The sequence below is a fragment of the Malaya genurostris genome, chromosome 2 (genome assembly GCF_030247185.1).
Source record: "Malaya genurostris strain Urasoe2022 chromosome 2, Malgen_1.1, whole genome shotgun sequence".
In the NCBI taxonomy this organism is placed as follows: domain Eukaryota; kingdom Metazoa; phylum Arthropoda; class Insecta; order Diptera; family Culicidae; genus Malaya; species Malaya genurostris.
Window position 1 is genome coordinate 307,056,394 of NC_080571.1, and position 20,216 is coordinate 307,076,609.

General features: G+C 39.3%; 1 protein-coding gene across 7 annotated transcripts in view; it reads left to right on the forward strand.

The window, feature by feature from the left end:
- The window catches only part of LOC131431005 (insulin-like growth factor-binding protein complex acid labile subunit), a 770,466-nt gene that overhangs the window by 526,820 nt on the left and 223,430 nt on the right, over window positions 1-20,216 (forward strand). Inside the window, exon 2 of one of the 7 annotated variants that reach the window (XM_058596362.1) lies at window positions 19,432-19,462. The exons of the other annotated variants lie outside the window; for them this stretch is intronic. The gene's annotated coding sequence lies outside the window, so the exon portion shown is untranslated. The remainder of the gene's footprint in view (window positions 1-19,431; window positions 19,463-20,216) is intronic. 7 annotated transcript variants of the gene reach the window in all.

Consider the following 20,216-nt stretch of genomic DNA (forward strand, 5'->3'; position numbering starts at 1 on the left):
AGATCTTACTAAATTACAAAATTCCTGAATATTATTTAAGTACGAACTTCCGGTTCCGGAGTTATAGGGTAAAATGTGCGAAAAAATGAAAATATGTTTTCTGACTTTTCTCACAGATGGTGCGAACGATTTTTACAAACTTAAGTTCAAATGAAAGGTCCAGTGGTTCCAAACGTAATTCCTGAATTTCATCCGGATTCGACTTCCGGATCAGGAAATATAGGGTAAAGTGTGTTAAACATTTTATACAATTACTGAAAAGGGCGAAAAAACCGTACAAATTCTCTAAATCAACCTCAAATCTTCTCCAATTGATGGTTTTTATCAGTAGACGGTCAAGCGAACCGATTTCGGTTATTCTTGAACTGCTCTGTACTGACGGGTCGAAGACGAAACGTACAGTGATGAGAAATTTAAATTTCAGCTGCAGACTCATCCCAATTGGAATAAGAACGGAGAATGGGAATGGGAATTGGAATGGGAATGGGAATGGGAATGGGAATGGGAATGGGAATGGGAAAGGGAATGGGAATGGGAATGGGAATGGGAATGGGAATGGGAATGGGAATGGGAATGGGAATGGGAATGGGAATGGGAATGGGAATGGGAATGGGAATGGGAATGGGAATGGGAATGGGAATGGGAATGGGAATGGGAATGGGAATGGGAATGGGAATGGGAATGGGAATGGGAATGGGAATGGGAATGGGAATGGGAATGGGAATGGGAATGGGAATGGGAATGGGAATGGGAATGGGAATGGGAATGGGAATGGGAATGGGAATGGGAATGGGAATGGGAATGGGAATGGGAATGGGAATGGGAATGGGAATGGGAATGGGAATGGGAATGGGAATGGGAATGGGAATGGGAATGGGAATGGGAATGGGAATGGGAATGGGAATGGGAATGGGAATGGGAATGGGAATGGGAATGGGAATGGGAATGGGAATGGGAATGGGAATGGGAATGGGAATGGGAATGGGAATGGGAATGGGAATGGGTATGAGAATGATCTGTCTTTGACAGAGGGGTGCACTGTAAAAAAATTGCAAATCGATAGTTACAATAGTAATCTTCAGTTCATTCGCATCTGGCGTTAGTATTACAAGTTAGTTGTCGTTGGTGTATGTATGTATTAATCATACCATGAATCTGAACGCTAAGAATCGACTGCGAAGTCTGTTTCAAAATCAAAGAATATATTGCCGAAACTTTGCTTTTTTTCGTATTTTTACTTCAACGTTTAGTTATGCTATTTTAAGTCTGCTGAAATGTTTCTGAATTTTAATTTAACTTTATATTCAATTTCCCGCTTCGAATATGTGCATGGAAAAAAATGTAAATTTGCAAAATATTTTTATCCGTGTATCGATAAAAGATTTTTAAGCATCTTCATGACTTTTTTTTCTGTGTAGAGAATTGATTAAAAGAAAAACTTCAGTTTACTGTCATACTGGGTCCGAGACAGTCGACAAAATGATCCGGCAAAAGAAAACTATACCGTCTTATGTGACTTTCGGTCAGGACAAAAGAATTCCATGTAAATCACTTGTCACCTATGACAATCAGCTGACTCTGTATTAATAATGTCGGAGAGCTGCTCACTATGGCGAACACTGTAGAAACTGGACAGGAAGTCGTCTACACTCAACGACAACAATACTTTTCTTACAACGACCTCAAACAACCACAGTACCTCTAAAGCAATCGTCAACAACACTGAACACACTCTCAGCCACGGAATCGTCGTCTTTAACCAATGTACAACAAGGTACGTCTGCTTTCGCTATAACCCTTCAGGGGTACAAATCTATTGCCATGAAGAACCAAGAAAACTACAGAGCTTAGAGAATATTTGAACGTAAAGATTCAGTCCAAAAATCAAATCACTAAATTGATATGTAACAGAATTCGCCCCCCGGTTGTATGTGGCAGTAGTCGATAGAATTCAAACTTCGGTCGGTCCTGGCAACCGATCAAAGAAAGATTGAAAATTAATCGATTTGGCTAGCCCGGAAAACGTATTTCATTAGTAGGTAGCTTCCGGTAATGTGGCAACTTCGATTGTGATGGAGACGATGGAAAGTCGAGGCGAAGTTCGCCCGACCGGTCGGCAGTCAACATACAACTCAGTTCCCGGAAAGAGGGTTAACCACCACCACAACAGCCATAGCCCACGGAACTGATTAAATATTGAATCGTGTGGGTCGGTAGCACAAGGAGAGCCTTTCATCCGAGTCGTGACTAATTTGATAGCTTTATTAGAATTCATATGGCAAGTTACCTTTGATTAGTTTCGTGACCACTTCATCGGTTCAGCTGGTAGATATGTATTAGAAGGACTTATTGCTTGGCAACATTTTTTCCCCTAGCTAATATTCATTACTAATGAACAGTTTACCGATCAAAATTTCGGTAACCGCTGCGTCTTCTACTGGCTTTTTGCAGATTTTTCATGTTTTCACATCGTTTTCCACTCAAAACGAGAACATTTCAGTTTTCTCTTTCACCGCTTAGTTGTTAAATGCCTTCATATATTTCTCCACCAGCTTGCTTCTTCCTCCGGGACAAATTGGCGTATAAACAATGGTGCCAGCCGTCGGGCCAAGAATAGCTAGCTTCTCTTATCTGGCAGGCTTTGCTGCGGCACCGACACTGGCGCAGTAGCGTCACGAATAATTATTTATCGAAAAACTTTTCTCACAAATTCGACCGAGACATTCTTTGCTGGCTCATTCTCTAGTTCCCTTCGGTTCCCAATGTGCGACTTATGTCAGCAAGGAATTTTTGTTTTTTTTTGTGTCGTTTTCGACCTAACAAAAACCAAACCAGGAAAAGGACGAAATTCCGGCAAGAGGCACTTCCACTTACGCGTTGATGTGTCCCAGCGCTTAACCAGATTCCAGCACCCTGGGAAGCATAATTTCTACATTTTGTGTTCAAGATATCTTTTCTTTTTCTTTTTTTATTCGGTGGTGTTTTGTTGGGGGAACCTTTCCTCCGAATTTCGTTTTTGACGGGATGCCAAAAACTTTAGTGGCTCAAGTGGCTAACTGCAAAAGTGTTGTTCCATTTTGTGTAATTACATTTGGTTACCCGTGATCCTGTCGAATCATGGTTGTTTTTGTGAAAACAGACGATGGTCTACTGATGCTATAACTGCGGGAGAGCTTCCATTTCTGAGTTTCATTATGTTCGGTAACGATAAAATTCACACTTGATTTTAATAGGTTTTTAAACATCGAGCCTTCGGTTACTCGTTGCTTAAAGTAGTTCAGATTGAACTGACATGCCCAGCTAGTAGCCATAAAGCCATTTCGCCGAAAGTCGTTTCGCCGAATGCCATTCTGCCGAAAGTCGTTTCGCCAAATAGGTCAAAAGGTGGGGAAGGCGCTCAGTGATATGCGTTATCCCTAGTAAAAAAATTCCTGTAGGACCCCTCATCGGGATCAACGATTTTAAACGTAAATCAATCGGCACTCATGTCTGATCTTGCTCATATGCGATTTTCTTCCACAATGCTCTAAGCTGATCGAATATTCCAGGCTCGAACATACGACAACTGGCTTGTGTGACCAGTGTACTGTGTATTAAACCTCCAAACCGGGCTATCGTCCAGTGATTTGATCTTACAGGAATCAGTGAAATAGTAGCTCAAAATCACTACCGATTATGTGTGACGGAAGATCGATGTGATTCAAAGATCATTTTTCCAAAAAATCATCTTTTCTATTAGTTTTTACATTCATTTGGCTTCTCCAATATATGTTTCCGCTCAGTCATTGCAAAAACTTAACTTAGTTATGGCGGCTTTACGTCGAACAACTAAAATTAGTAAAGCATGGTTTTTTTTTGTGATTCGACTTAAAACTTTAAAGATCGATTTTTTTCAGTGTAAATTTCGATTAGTAATTCTTTCAGAATTTTCGTTCAAGAAATGGATTTATTTTGAGAGCATTATCATCACAACAATTTTTTTGTAGGATTTGTCATTATTCATTTTTGCAAAAAAATTGGTAGAAATGTCTAATCCTTGCAAAAAGATAGTCTGGATAGTCAGCAAACAGGCATTTTGTGATAAAGTCTGCCAACTCCGAATAAGATTTTGCGCGGAATTCGTCTACTAGAATCCTATATCCTGAAAAAAAAAAAACGGTTTTCAAAATTAAAAGTCAATTTACAAAAAATAAAATACCGCTAAAACCTATTTTTTTAAATAACTATTTATTGGAATATGAGTTAAAATTAAATTATTAAGATTTAAATTGGGTGTTCAGCCACAAGTGGTGACTTTTCAGCCCTATTATATATATGATTTGGTTATTACCATGAGGACAATATTTGCTTTCGCAATTCTGAGATTTTTGTGTAGGGAAAATTCTAAGCCTACTTGTATTGTGTAATGGGGAAAAGGAACTTATATACTAACTTACTAACTAATACAGAGAGCGAATCGATTCAATTGAAGATTGCATCGATTTTTGTCGGAATTTGCTTATAATATTATGTGACATTACATCTAATGGTTCTATATTTGTGAGTCTGTGTAACTCATTTGTACTAAACCAGGGAGGACGTTTCAAAATCATTTTCAGAATTTTATTCTGAATCCTTTGAAGCGTTTTCTTCCTGGTGGAACAACAGCTTGACCAAATTGGTACCGCATAAAGCATGGCTGGTCTGAAAATTTGTTTATAAATTAACAATTTGTTTTTTAGACAGAGCTTAGAATTTCTGTTTATAAGAGGATATAAACATTTAATATATTTATTACACTTTGCCTGGATGCCTTCAATGTGATCCTTGAAAGTGAGTTTTTTGTCATACGTTAAACCTAAGTATTTAGCTTGATCAGACCAGGTCAATTCCAAGCCATTCAATTTGAGAATGTGATTATTGTTTGGTTTAAGAAAAGAAGCTCTTGGCTTATGAGGAAAGATAATTAATTGCGTTTTTGCTGCATTTGGTTTAATTTTCCATTTTGACAGATAATCACTGAAAATATTTAAACTTCTTTGTAGGCGACTGCAGATCACTCTTAGATTTCTGCCTGCGGCTAACAGACTTGTGTCGTCACAGAATAGCGATTTCTGACAACCAACGGGTAGATTTGGAAGATCAGAAGAGAAATAATTATACACCTGCTCGTCCGGGGAGCAATTCAGATTTACATTTCTGATAGCTAACCTGAAGAGTACGATCAGTTAAATAATTTTGAATCATTTTGATCAAATTAATAGGAAACTGGAAATCAGACATTTTTGCTATTAAACCTTTGTGCCAAACACGGTCTAATGCTTTTTCTATGTCTAGAAGAGCAACTCCAGTGGATAACCCAGAAGATTTATTTGCTTTTATCATGTTCGTTACTCTGACAAGTTGATGAGTAGTTGAATGTTCATGACGAAATCCAAACTGCTCTGGTAAAAAAATTGAATTCTCATTTATATGAGACATCATTCTCAACAAGATAATTTTTTCAAAAAGTTTACTGATAGAAGAAAGTAAGCTAATTGGTCGATAACTTGATGTTTCTGCTGGATTTTTATCAGGTTTCAGGATATGAATTACTTTGGCGTTTTTCCATCTTTTGGAGAAGTAAGCTAATGAAAAACACTTGTTGAAAATTTTAACCAGGAGTCTCAAGGCAACATCGGGAAGATTTTCAATAAGAATATTAAAAATTCCATCATTACCAGGAGCCTTCATGTTTTTGAGTTTCCTAATAATTGATTTAATTTCATCAAAATTCGTCTCAATAATGTCATCTTGTAATAACACTTGAGTTGATCATATTTCAGTGAGACTTCATTTTCAATAGAACTCACAACGTTCAAATTAAAATTGTGAACACTCTCGAACTGCTGAGCAAGTTTTTGAGCTTTTTCGTCATTTGTAAGAAGCATTTGATTTCCTTCCTTGAGAGCAGGAATTGGTTTCTGAGGTTTCTTAAGAACCTTAGAAAGTTTCCAGAAAGGTTTAGAATATGGTTTAATTTTTTCAACTTCATTAGCGAAATTTTCATTTCGCAAAAGAGTAAATCTATGTTTAATTTCTTTTTGTAAATTCTTAACTATGTTTTTCATAGCAGGATCACGATAACGTTGATATTGTCGTCGACGAACATTCTTCAACCGAATGAGCAGTTGAAGATTGTCATCGATGATAGGAGAATTTAATTTAGTTGGAGCTTTGGGAACTGAAAGATTTCTAGCTTCGATAATGTAATGATTCAAATTATCAATTGCTGTGTCGATGTCCGCAGAATTTTCTAAAATAGTTTCATGATCCACATGATTTTCAATGTGAGATCCGTAATCCAACCAATTAGCTCTATGATAGCTGAATATAGAACTAATTGGATTTATTATAGCTTCGTTGGAAAGTCTGAATGTTACAGGAAGATGATCTGAGTCAAAGTCAGCATGTGTAATCGGTTCACTACAAATGTGACTTTGATCTGTTAAAACCAGATCAATTGTACAAGGATTTTTTACGGAAGAGAAGCAAGTCGGATTACTGGGATGAAGAACTGTGAAGTAACCAGCTGAGAGTTGATTATGAAGTATTTTATCATTACTGTTATTTTGCCTACAGCTCCACTGGACATGCTTAGCATTTAAGTCCCCTATTACGAAAAATTTCGGTCGATATATTGTGAGTTTTTGCAAATCGCCTTTAAAGAAATTTAATTGTTCGCCGGTGCATTGGAATGGCAAATATGCTCCAGCGATGAAATAAATTTCATGAATGGTTTCAACTTCGATTCCCAAGCTTTCAATAACTTTAGTATTGAAAGAAGGTAAAATTCGATGTTTAATTTGCCGTTGGACAAAAATGGCAACTCCACCACCCATTCCAGTAAACCTGTCAAATCGATGAACCACATAATGTGGATTACTTTTCAATTTGACATTTGGTTTAAGAAAAGTTTCTGTCACAATGGCAATATGGATTTTGTGAACTTCGAGAAAATTATAAAATTCATCTTCACTCGATTTCAAAGATCGAGCATTCCAATTTAAAATATTCAAATGATTATTTAACATCACTGTTAAATTTTAAATTCATTATAATATTATTTGCAAATTTCCATCCGATTTGAAATGCTTCAAAAAGTGATGAAGTCGAATTTATTTGGATGATCATTTGAAAAAGTTGATCTTGTAGGTAGATCATTTTATTTTCAGTTATATCGCCTAAATCGACTTCATTTAAAGAAGCAAATGGCATTGAAGGAATATATTTTTTTTTTATTCAAGAATATAATGTTTAAGGCACACTGCTTAAGCTCTAAGATGCCAAGGGCTTTTACTAATTTAAAATTTACGACTAACTTAAAACTAGGGTTGTATCATTAAGTAATGTCATATTTGGGTCGCAGTGGTTGACTTTGGCAGATCCAGCCTTCATGTGGTGATCGGCCGGTGAATTGAATATTTCATGAGAGTCTTCCATATGGCGTTGGTGAATATTCATGTTGGCCGCATTCTTCGGTCCGTGTGGGTCCGCGGGAAACACCCCCAGGTTACGAATACCCGGCGGGTGGCCCGCATGCTGTTGATAAGTTTCCGTGGGCGATGATGGTGTTGTTACAGAAGAAAATGAAAAAAAAAATATAGCGAAGTAAATATTGCGGAAAACGGAGTAAAAAGGGGATATGGGAATGAAATGACTAAAACGACAGAGATCTAATTAGTTGACATCGAGATGGTGAAGAGACGGGGAGGGGGGAAGCGAAGGTTAGTGACAGCAAAAAGATCTTGTTAGTTCCGATGAAGATGGTGGACAGATGAGGAATCGGGATAATCGGCGGAAGTTAGTGTCGAACCTGCAGTTGAGAAATAATTCTTAGCCACAGTTGAAACAACGTCGATAAATAGGAGGAACTTTCTAAGCCAGATGTAACAGATTACACTTGTATATTAATGTGTTTGAGAAACTGGTATATGAGAAGCATATATGAACTATCCCGACTCGCCAACACATCCCGAACCGGAACCTCAGGCGGTCTACCTCGGGCCCTGAGGGATTCCAGTAGCTTCGACCTGGCGTCGCGATACTCTACGCACGACCACACGACATGCTCGATGTCCTGATAACCGTCGCCACAGGTGCAGAGCCCGTTCTCCACGATCCCGATACGCCGGAGATGTGCGTTGAATGTATAGTGATTTGACATGAGTCGTGACATAACGCGAATGAAATCACGACTCACGTTCATCCCCTTGAACCAAGGTTTCGTCGATACCTTAGGGATAATGGAGTGTAGCCATCGTCCCAGTTCGTCATTGCTCCATGAAGTTTGCCAACTTTCGAGAGTTTTCTGACGAGAGATACTGAAAAATTCATTGAAGCAGATTGGTCTTTCATAAATATCACCTTCTAATGCGCCCACTTTAGCCAATGAGTCTGCCTTTTCATTGCCCGGAATGGAACAATGCGAAGGGACCCAGACTAACGATATTAAATAAGACCGTTCAGATAAAGTACTCAAATGTTCCCGTATTTTCCCCAGGAAATAAGGGGGATACTTTCCTGGCTTCATTGCTCGGAGAGCTTCTATTGAGCTTAGACTGTCCGTGACAATGAAGTAATGGTCTTTGGGCAACGTTTCAATGATCTCGAGGGTGTACTGAATAGCAGCTAATTCTGCGACGTAAACTGAAGCCGGATCACTGAGTTTGTAAGAAGCGGTGATGTTTTGATTGAAGATGCCGAAGCCTGTGGACTCGTTGATGTTTGATCCGTCAGTGTAAAACACCTTTTCACAGTTGACTGTTCTAAATTTATTATAAAAAATATTTGGGGCCACTTGAGGGCGCACGTGAGCCGGAATTCCACGAATTTCTTCTCTCATGGATGTGTCGAAAAACACAGTAGAATCAGAAGTATCCAAGAAATGAGCACGGTTGGAAACAAACAAAGAAGGATTAATATTCTGAGCCATGTAATCAAAATACAAGGACATAAAACGGGTTTGAGAATTAAGCTCAACTAACCTTTCGAAATTTTCAATCACCAGAGGATTCAAAATGTCGCATCGAATGAGCAAACGATATGAGAGATCCCAGAACCGGTTTTTCAATGGGAGAACACCCGCCAGCACTTCGAGGCTCATCGTATGAGTCGATTGCATGCAACCCAAGGCAATACGCAAACAACGATACTGAATTCTTTCCAGCATGATGAAATGAGTGTTCGCCGCGGATCGGAAGCCAAAGCATCCGTATTCCATCACGGACAATATCGTTGTTTGGTACAGCCTGATCAGGTCTCCTGGATGGGCACCCCACCACGACCCGGTTATTGTACGAAGAAAGTTGATTCTTTGTTGGCATTTTCTTTTCAGATACCTAATGTGACATCCCCAGGTGCCTTTGGAGTCGAACCAGACCCCGAGATATTTAAATGTGAAGACCTGAGCTATGGTTTCACCCCCTAGTTGAAGCTGTAATTGTGCTGGTTCTCGCTTTCTCGAAAATACAACCAGCTCAGTTTTCTCCGTAGAGAATTCGATACCCATTTGAAGAGCCCATGTGGATAAGTTGACAAGAGTATCTTGTAACGGCCCTTGCAGATCGCCAGCTTTGGGTCCTATAATAGACACAACGCTGTCGTCGGCAAGTTGTCTTAGCGTGCAAGATGTGTTGATACATTTATCGATGTCGTTTACGTAAAAATTGTATAGAAGGGGGCTTAAGCATGAGCCCTGAGGAAGACCCATGTAACTGAATCGTATTGTCGACAAATCACCATGCGCGAAATACATGTGTTTCTCAGACAATAGATTATGTAAAAAGTTGTTCAAAACTGGCGAAAGACCATGCTGATGCAGCTTCTCAGATAGGATATTTATAGAAACTGAGTCAAAAGCCCCCTTAATGTCAAGGAAAACTGACGCCATTTGTTCTTTACGAGCAAATGCCATTTGAATTTCTGTTGAGAGCAACGCAAGACAATCGTTCGTTCCTTTACCCCTGCGGAAACCAAATTGTGTATCTGAAAGTAAGCCATTAGTTTCGACCCAATTGTCTAGACGGAAGAGAATCATTTTTTCGAACAATTTCCGGATACAGGAAAGCATAGCAATCGGCCGATACGAATTGTGATCGGTGGCTGATTTTCCTGGTTTTTGAATGGCGATCACTTTCACTTGTCTCCAGTCATGTGGAACAATGTTGTCCTCAAGGAACTTATTGAATAAACTCAACAAGCGCCTTTTGGCGGGGTCAGGCAGATTTTTCAACAAGTTGAATTTTATTCTGTCTAATCCCGGGGCTTTATTGTTACATGACAAGAGTGCAAGTGAGAGCTCTACCATCGAAAACGGTGTTTCGTTTGTGTTTGGTGTCGCGGCGCGGGTGATCTTCTGTTCCGGTACAGAGTCTGGGCATACTTTTTTAGCGAAATCGAATATCCAGCGGTTGGAATATTCCTCGCTTTCATTCGTGGTGTTATGATTGCGCATTCGTCGGGCTGTGTTCCAAAGAGTGCTCATAGATGTTTCTTTCGTTAAGCCGTCTATAAACCGACGCCAGTAACCGCGTTTCTTAGCTCTAATCAAGTTTTTAATTTTAACGTCTAACGCCGCGTAATTCCGGTAATTATCAGGTGTTCCATTTTTTCTGAATATTTTGTACGCGGAGGCTCTCTCCGCGTTTAAATTTGTGCACTCTTTGTCCCACCACGGGTTGGGAGGACGGATGTTAGTTTTTGCGCCGGGTACACGTTTCGTCTGAGCTTGAGTCGCGGTGTCGAGAATCAAGCCAGCCAAAAACGTGTACTCTTCCTCCGGAGGAAGTTGTTGAGTTCTTTCAAGTTTCTCAGATATCGAGGTCGCATAGCTATTCCAATCAATATTTCGTGTGAGGTCATACGAAACATTGATTGTCTTCGATGGTTTTGAGCCGCTGGTGATTGATATTACGATCGGTAGATGATCGCTACCGTGGGGATCAGGAATTACCTCCCACGTGCAATCCAACCGTAGCGATGTCGAGCAAAGGGATAAATCCAGCGCACTTGGTCTTGCTGGTGGTGCAGGAATCCGTGTCATTTCTCCCGTATTCAAGATTGTCATATTGAAGTTGTCGCAGATATCATGGATCATAGTTGATCTGTTATCATCGTGAAGACAGCCCCATCCCGTACCGTGTGAGTTAAAGTCTCCTAAAACCAACGTCGGTGCAGGAAGGAGCTCTACGATATCACTGAGCCACCGATGCCCAACCGAGGCTCTTGGGGGAATGTAGATGGAAGCAATGCAAAGGTCCTTACCTTTGATTGTAACATGACATGCGACAACTTCAATACCTGGTATCGAGGGGAGGTTAATGCGATAGAAAGAATAGCACTTTTTGATCCCCAAAAGTACTCCTCCATAGGGATTATCTCGATCCAGACGAATAATGTTAAAATCGTGAAAGTTTAAGGGTATTTCAGAAGTTAGCCAAGTTTCGCACAATGCAAATGCGTCACATTTCAGATTGTTTACTAGAAATTTAAATGAATCTATTTTTGGGATAATACTTCTGCAATTCCACTGTAAAACAGTGATTAGATCCGTGACCTCGGTGGATGATTTAGCCATCGAAAGATACAATCGCTGAAAGAAGGGGCCAATTTGCAGTCAACTGCTTCAAATATGTTTTTACTGTTGGCATGAAAGCAATTAAAATGCTTCTAAGAGGGTCTGAAATATTGAAAGTTGTAAAAATCCAGTCCACAACATCAGAGAACTTTATAAGTCCAGCACCTAGTTGGTTCTCTGGTGAATTTTCAGGGACGCTTGGGGATTTTTTAGTCCCTGGAAGCGGTGGGAATTCCATCTCGGAATTGAGTTTTCCGAGACCAGGAGCTTTTTGCTTCGGTGATTTTTCCCGATTCCCGTTAGCTGTAACTTTTCGAAGCCCTTCGGAAGACACCTTCGAACCCTTACTAGGTAGCTTATGAGAAGATTTATTCATTCTTTTCCTACAGCTATGAGGGACCGCTGAAGATGGACCTTCCAAAGGGTCGTCAGAATCGCTCTCGTCAGTTGACAAGCAGGCATATGGATTCGTTGCCTGTTTAGGAGGGGTGGCACTCTTAACCATCTCGGCAAAGGAACGCTTGGAGTGTTCCTTCAGGGAACGCTTCATCCGATCTCCTCGCAGTTTGTAAGCGGGACAGTCAGAGAGGTCATGCGGACCCTCCTTACAGTAGAGACACTTTTCAGCATCCTTACCGCAAGAGCCGTCCGCATGAGCTTCCCCACAGTTAGCACAACGTGGCTTATTGCTGCAATGAGTAGCTGTATGCCCCAGTTGTTTGCAATTGGTACAATTCATTATCCGGGGTACAAATAAACGAACAGGCAGAAGAAGGAATATTTGTAGGTAGACTGTCATTAGAAGAAGATGATTTGGCCGGTCTACCTATTAATAAATTGTTTTCGTTAGAAGATGGACTGCAAGGCGGTCCTGTGTTTTGATTATTTACATTAGAAGAAATAGGTGGTAGATTTCTACCTAATATACCAGCATAACTGACATTAGAAGAAGATGATGACGAGGTCGATCTACCTGTCAATAAATTGTTTTCGTTAGAAGACGAATTGGCAGGCGTACCTGTTTTTTGTTTTAAATTCGAAGAAATAGGTGCCTTAGAAGAATTAGGCGTGGCATTTGTAACGGTTTTTTGATTTTCAGGTATGTTCTGTAAATTTAAGGTCGTTGATTTGACTTGTTGTCTAAGCGAACGAGCGTTTAAAATTTTTTCCCTGACAGGACATTTCAATTAATTGGATTTATGATTTCCGTTGCAATTTGAACATGAAAATTTATCAATGGTTTCATTCATTGGACAAACGTCTTTCGAATGCGAATTACCACAATTCAAACACCGTATATCCATATGACAATTTTTGGTTCCATGACCGAAGCCTTGGCAACGACGACATTGCGTTAAGTTTGCAATACGATTATGCCGTTTATAATGTTCCCGATGATCGCTAAAACCTTTTCTTGTCCATTCCTGATACTTTCCGCAAATATCGGGCAACCAGTATTCTGTGAAATCTCCTCTCAAATTGAGATTCATTGCATTCTCGGATGATAATGAATAATTGATTGATTTAAATTGATTTTAATTTTTAGAAATTATTCGATATGGAAGTTTTTCAGTATATTGGAAAATTTGATTGATTTGTGAAAATCACTAGTATAACACTTTTTGTAGGCTTTGTCAGTTTTCGTAAACTATTTAAAATAAAAAACAAATGGTTAGAAAAGTTTAACCCTTTTTAAAGACAGTCTAGATCAATTTTGGAAAAACAAAGTATGTAATGTGACAATTTAGGACAAAGTCCACATGTCCAGAAAGTTTCATTTAAATCGGAGAAAATTCTACCAGAAAAAAATTACTTCAGAGTACGCGTATGGTCCAAAACATAGCAGTTGTAACGAGGGAATGCGAGAGAGGATTTCCATAGATGGTCTTAATAATGACTTCTTCAGAAAAAAGGTTTAATTGCTATTGATTTTCAAGATCTATAGGCCATCACTAAACAACTTTTACCCTATGAAGTATGATGCGAAGTAATAGACTCAAACAGTACAGTTCATAATTGCGAAAAGATTTATGAGCAAAAATTTGATTAAAGTTTGGAAGCTAAGTAAAAATGTCTTAAGTCAACACCCCCCCCCCCCCCCCCCCCCCCCTTTTTTCACGAGGTATCCGATTTTTCAATAAGTCTCTATGGTCTCAAAACGCGTTCCCCGCAATGGCAATTTGAGTCTGGGGAAGAGGAAAAAGTCACACGGGGCCATATCTGGAGAGAACGGTAATTGGTTGATGATATTGGTTGAGTTTTTGGCCAAAAACTGCGACACAACCAACGCTGTGTGAGCCGGCGCATTATCGTGATATTCAGCTTTTTTGGCACCAGCCGAGAAGCGACGCGTTTCAAACCCAAAACATCAGTAAAAATGTGTTCGGCCGATCCATAAGTGATGCCCAACAACACAGCAATCTCTCTAATCGATACAGAACGATTTTGCAACACGATTTGCTTCGCCGATTCAATATTTTCTTCAGTAACAGATGTTGTTTAGTGGCCAGGGATCTCATCATGATCCAAGCTTTTACGACCACCTTTGAAGCGTTTATACCACTCGTATGCCTGTGTTTTTCCTAGACACGATTCATTCAAGGCCTTTTCTAACATTTTCAACGTTTCGGAACACTTAAATCCATTTGCAACACAAAATTTGATGCAAGCACGTTGTTCTAAATTTTCATCCATTATAAAAATCGCCACACGAAAATTTTTCAACTAAAGAAGTTAGACGCCAAACAAAAACTAATCGTACGATATGCGTCAAAATTTGACAGAATGTGTATAAAAGTGTTGCCAACGTTAAGAGGATAAAAGTTTACCGATTGGACAAGCGCGGGAATTTTAAAATGAAAATTCCGGTTCATTTTTGATCATAGGTATAAGAGAAAATGAATAATATGAGAAAGGCATCATTACACCACTAGGTAGATTAAAACAGGTTTTTCTATTAGTTATGTACGTACATCAGGAAATTTATCTATCACATATTATTTTACAAGTTCGGCTCTAGATTATTCTATCTTTTCTGGTGGTTTGAACAGAACATTTACAACAAACTCCTCGTTGTCGGAAAAAATCTTACATTCCCGTGTTGTTCAATCGTCATTACGTTTTTAAATCGATGTTGCTTTTGTTTATCCTGAATGTCTTGTTCGTTTATCATGCAAAAATCAAAGTTTATATTTTTGAATGAATCCTTTGCTCAATTGAATAGATTATGCGCAGTTTGGGTTCGATTGGTATGGATTTGCTCCAAACTAAATTTATATTCCTGTCTTTTCACGGTCCTGCCTATTCCAAAGCAAATTTTGTTCCCATGTGAGGCTGCGAAAGAATTCCATTCGGCCCTAATTTTATAATCTTTCTCATGAAGTGCAGTAAACGTACTGAGCTTATAACATTAACCTTTTTTTATTGAATACCACTAACAAATATTTCAAAAACCCTATTTGAGCACAACAATTTTTTTTGCTGATTTTGAAGTTTCAGGAAGCATTACAATGAAAAGGTATATAAATATTTATGTAACTGAAAATAGTACAAAAAATTCGAATATTGACGAAATATTTCACGAACGTGTTCGTAGATACTAATAATCCAAAACAATAACACTTATTGAAAAATCGGTTACCTTGTGAAAAATAGGGGGTCACTTAAGAAATTTTCACTCAGCTGCTTTAAAATGTCCTACTTATATTGTAATCAATAGTTACTGTTTTGTAACAATGAGGAATAGAATGAGCTCAATATTTTCTCCTCAGAGAGCAGCAACAAAAAATGCCCTGATTATAACAATTGATGACTGAACTTTGAAATAAATACTAAGACTTCAACTAACATATTCTCCTTCTGTTTACTCAAAACAATTGTTTATTTTTTTGTATTGATGATTTGTATCTATTTTCATTTCCATTAACAAAAGTTAATATTATGGTTTTGTGTGTATGTGTTACTCTGTTCCGTAGGTGTTGAACTTTTTTCAAATGACTGTGGTAAAAAATGTATCATCTTTGGTCTTCAGGGGCGGGTAGGATCTAACACTTTCGAAAACTGATTTATTTTTTCTATGTATTTTCTTACAGTAAAATATTTCAAGAATATTTAGCCAAATTTCCAATCCTATCGGAACAATTGATTGTATCCTTCGATGCCTAACTCATCGAACGGGGTTGAGGATTCAATCACTGTCTTACAGTGGAATTGCAGAAGTATTATCCAGAAAGTTGATTCCTTCAAAATTTTAATAAATAGTGTGAAATGTGACGCGTTTGCATTATGTGAAACCTGGTTGACTTCGAATATTTCCCTCAACTTCCACGATTTTAACATTATTCGCTTGGATCGAGATAACCCCTACGGAGGAGTATTTTTGGGGATCAAAAAGTGCTATTCTTTCTATCGAATTAACCTCCCCTCGATACCAGGTATTGAAGTGGTCGCATGTCATATCACAATCAAGGGCAAGGACCTTTGCATTGCTTCCATTTACATTCCCCCAAGAGTCTCGGTTGGGTTCCAATGGCTCAGCGATATCATGCAACTTCTTCCTGCGCCGACGTTAGTTTTAGGAGACTTCAACTCTCACGGTACGGGATGGGGTTGTCTTCATGATGACAACAGATCAACCGCGATCTATGATATTTGCGATAGCTTCAATATGACTATTCCGAACTCGGGAGAAATGACACGGATTCCCCCACCACCAGCAAGACCAAGTGCGCTGGATTTATCCCTTTGCTCGACCTCGTTACGACTAGATTGCAAGTGGGAGGCAATCCCTGATCCCCATGGTAGCGATCATCTACCTATCGTAATTTCAGTCGCCAGGGGATTGAGACCATTGGAGACAATCAATGTTTCGTATGACCTCACACGAAATATTGATTGGAAATGCTACGCAATCTTGATATCTGAGAAACTAGAAACAACACAAGAACTTCCTCCGGAGGAAGAGTACACGTTTTTGGCTGGCTTGATTCTCGACTCCGCGATTCAAGCTCAGACGAAACGTGTACCCGGCGCGAAAACTAACATCCGTCCTCCCAACCCGTGGTGGGACAAAGAGTGCTCATCTCTGAACGCTGAAAGATCTCTAGCATTCAAAAAATTCAGAAAAAACGGAACATCTGATAATTATCGGAATTACACGGCGCTAGACAAGCGAATGAAGAACTTAGTTAAAGCAAAGAAACTAGGTTATTGGCGACGGTTTGTTGACGGATTAACAAAAGAAACATCGATGAGCACTCTTTGGAACACTGCTCGACGAATGCGTAACCAAAACACGACGAACGAAAGCGAGGAATATTCTAACAGCTGGATATTCGATTTCGCTAAAAAAGTATGCCCCGATTCTGTTCCGGAACAGAAGATCTCCCGCGTCGCGATATCGAATACAAACGAAACACCGTTTTCGATGGTAGAGCTCTCACTTGCGCTTCTGTCATGTAACAATAAAGCCCCGGGGCTAGACAGAATTAAATTCAACTTGTTGAAAAATCTGCCTGACTCTGCCAAAAGGCGCTTGTTGAATATATTCAACAAGTTCCTCGAGGGTAATATTGTCCCTCATGACTGGAGACAAGTGAGAGTTATCGCCATTCAAAAACCTGGGAAACCAGCCTCCGATCACAATTCGTATCGGCCGATTGCTATGCTCTCCTGCATCCGGAAGTTGTTTGAAAAAATTATTCTCTTTCGTTTAGACAACTGGGTCGAGACTAATGGCTTGCTTTCAGATACACAATTTGGTTTCCGCAAAGGCAAAGGAACGAACGATTGTCATGCGTTGCTCACAACAGAAATTCAAATGGCATTTGCTCGTAAAGAACAAATGGCATCAGTTTTCATAAACATCAAGGGGGCTTTTGACTCGGTTTCTATAAATATCTTATGTGAGAAGCTGCATCAGCATGGTCTTTCACCGATTTTGAATAACTTTTTGTATAATCTATTGGCTGAGAAACACATGTACTTCGCGCATGGTGATTTGTCGACAATACGATTCAGCTACAAGGGTCTTCCTCAGGGCTCATGCTTAAGCCCCCTTTTATACAATTTTTACTTAAGTAATATCGATGAATGTATCAACACATCTTGCACGCTAAGACAACTTGCCGACGACAGCGTTGTGTCTATTATAGGACCCAAAGCTCGGCCAGTATTAGTCGAAACTTGGCCAGTATTAGTCGAAACTTGGCCAGTATTAGTCGAAACTTGTTTTCGTTCGGCACGTCAGGAAAGACTTAGCACTTCGGTGCTTATTACAAGTGTGTTGCAAATAGCAATAACTTTACGTCTGCTTAGCGGTTCAAACTGAACTGTTTAAGTTCGCAGTAAGCAGTTCAATTTGAACTGCTCTGCACTGACGAGTCTAAGACGAAACGTAAAGATAGTGAAATTGGTTATGTGCCCTAGCACAAAATAAGGTTAACCCCTAAAGGACCCAAAGCTGCCGATCTCCAAGGACCATTGCAAGATACCCTCGACAACTTGTCGACATGGGCTCTTCAAATGGGTATCGAGTTCTCTACGGAGAAAACTGAGCTGGTTGTATTTTCGAGGAAGCGAGAACCAGCACAATTACAGCTTCAACTAGGGGGTGGAACCATAGCTCAGGTCTTCACATTTAAATATCTCGGGGTCTGGTTCGACTCAAAAGGCACCTGGGGATGTCATATTAGGTATCTGAAACAGAAATGCCAGCAGAGAATCAACTTTCTTCGTACAATAACTGGATCATGGTGGGGTGCCCACCCAGGAGAACTGATCAGGTTGTACCGTCAAGTTCAAGAAAAAATTTTTTGGCGCTTTAAGATTTTGGCGAAAAAAAATTAGAAAGAAAGTTTTTTCTTTCCTTTTTCAAGTGTTTAAAAAAAATCATTCTTGAGCTTTACTGGAATTACAAGTAAATAAAATTAGTCAAATTTCTTTGCAATTCTTTTTTCCTTCCAAGAGATTCTGTGACTGGAGCTCAACTGTTGAATTCGTTTAGAAGAAAAAGACAATTATGAGAAGCGAAAAACATTTTAAGGTTTTCTTCTCTTCACTAGGACTCTGATGAATGTCTTCTGCCACCGAAACTCGACTACTGGTTATTAGTTTTTGCAAAACCTAGATTCTCAATTCAATATTTTCAACGATGTTTAATAGTCCTCGATTTACTTACGTATTTTTATTTTAATATGCCGGTTCCAGAGCCGCCTATTTTTAATCAGTTGCCAATTGTATGTGTAAATCAAAACAAAAAGAAAAGAGGGTGCTTTTCGCAATCATCGCACCCGGCTCTGGACATAAAATGCGGATAGTCGTTCAGCAGCTATTAACGATCACCGAGACTTCCCCTCTCCCTCCCTCACAGTCCATCGTTCGGAGTGGTACTTAACAAACAAGCAAAAAAGTGCCCTTTTCGAAAGAAGAAAGCAAGACACTCTCGGTCGGCCATTAACCTGGTAGTAGCGACGGGAATTGACTTGCAGACGGAAGTTTACGGTTCCGTTTGCCCCCTAGGCGGCGAACCAAGATAGAGCGTGGGAGCTTCCTTTGTGCCTACATTTTCGAAAACGGCAAACTTGCGACAGTTGAAAATGTGCCGGAAGCATCGATTGTGTTTGTGTGTGTGTATGTTTTTATTTATTTATTAGGTTATTCGTGTTTCTTTAGCAGCAATAGCAAAACAGAAGGTTGAGTGCAAACAGGACAACCGTTACATTTTTCTCTTGTAAACAACTTGAAACTCAAGTAGTGGCATTGATCGTTGTTTTATTATTTGTTTTTATGTTCGTATGTATAATAATGTATGTTTTTTCTATTCTGTCTCTTTGCAGGTATTGTCAAATTTAACCTGTTCATAGGAACGTAAGTATAAAAATGCTCTATTTAAACATTTAGCACGTTTAGGTTTTGTTAGATCATACAAAATGACGAATAAATGCACACCAGACGGTTGAATAGTTAACTTATGTCTGTGCTTAACTGCCGAGTTTAACTCAAATTACACCCTAACTGTTTGAAGTCAGTTTCGAGCAAATTTCCTCCTTCAAGCATTTAATTTCTGGTGACAGAGTAGGGATGGTGCTCGGAAGGCAAAGTATCGATACCTTGGGTATCGGGACACCGAAATTTTGGGAATCGATACAAAGTATCAAAAGGCAATGAAGTATCGATACCTGTAAGCATCAATTGATATTTGCACATTCATTCATTTCAAAATAAAATAAATGAATGTATTCGCGACTTTTGGTCCATGTCAAAGATTATCCGCACTCCACTTTGTGTTGGAGCCATGATGATTTCACATTTCACATATTTTCTTAAAAATTTTCATGTCATAACCTTTATGTCGATACATGAATACTACACTATGTTAAAAGCCAATTCCTATTGCCATTACGACGGTACCGAGGACGGACTGAACGGAAGCACCAGGCTCGCGCATGTATTGGTATGACGTGGACTTGCCGTCATTGAAATTCGTTCTCGACAATCTCAAGTCGTCCCACAGACGCACTGAAAGAGAGTGCAACGAGTGTGAAAAATTGAAATGATTGAATCCTCAGTGAGTGTGGCCTTTATGTGCGTGTTTTCTCTCATTGCACTCTCTTTCAGTGCA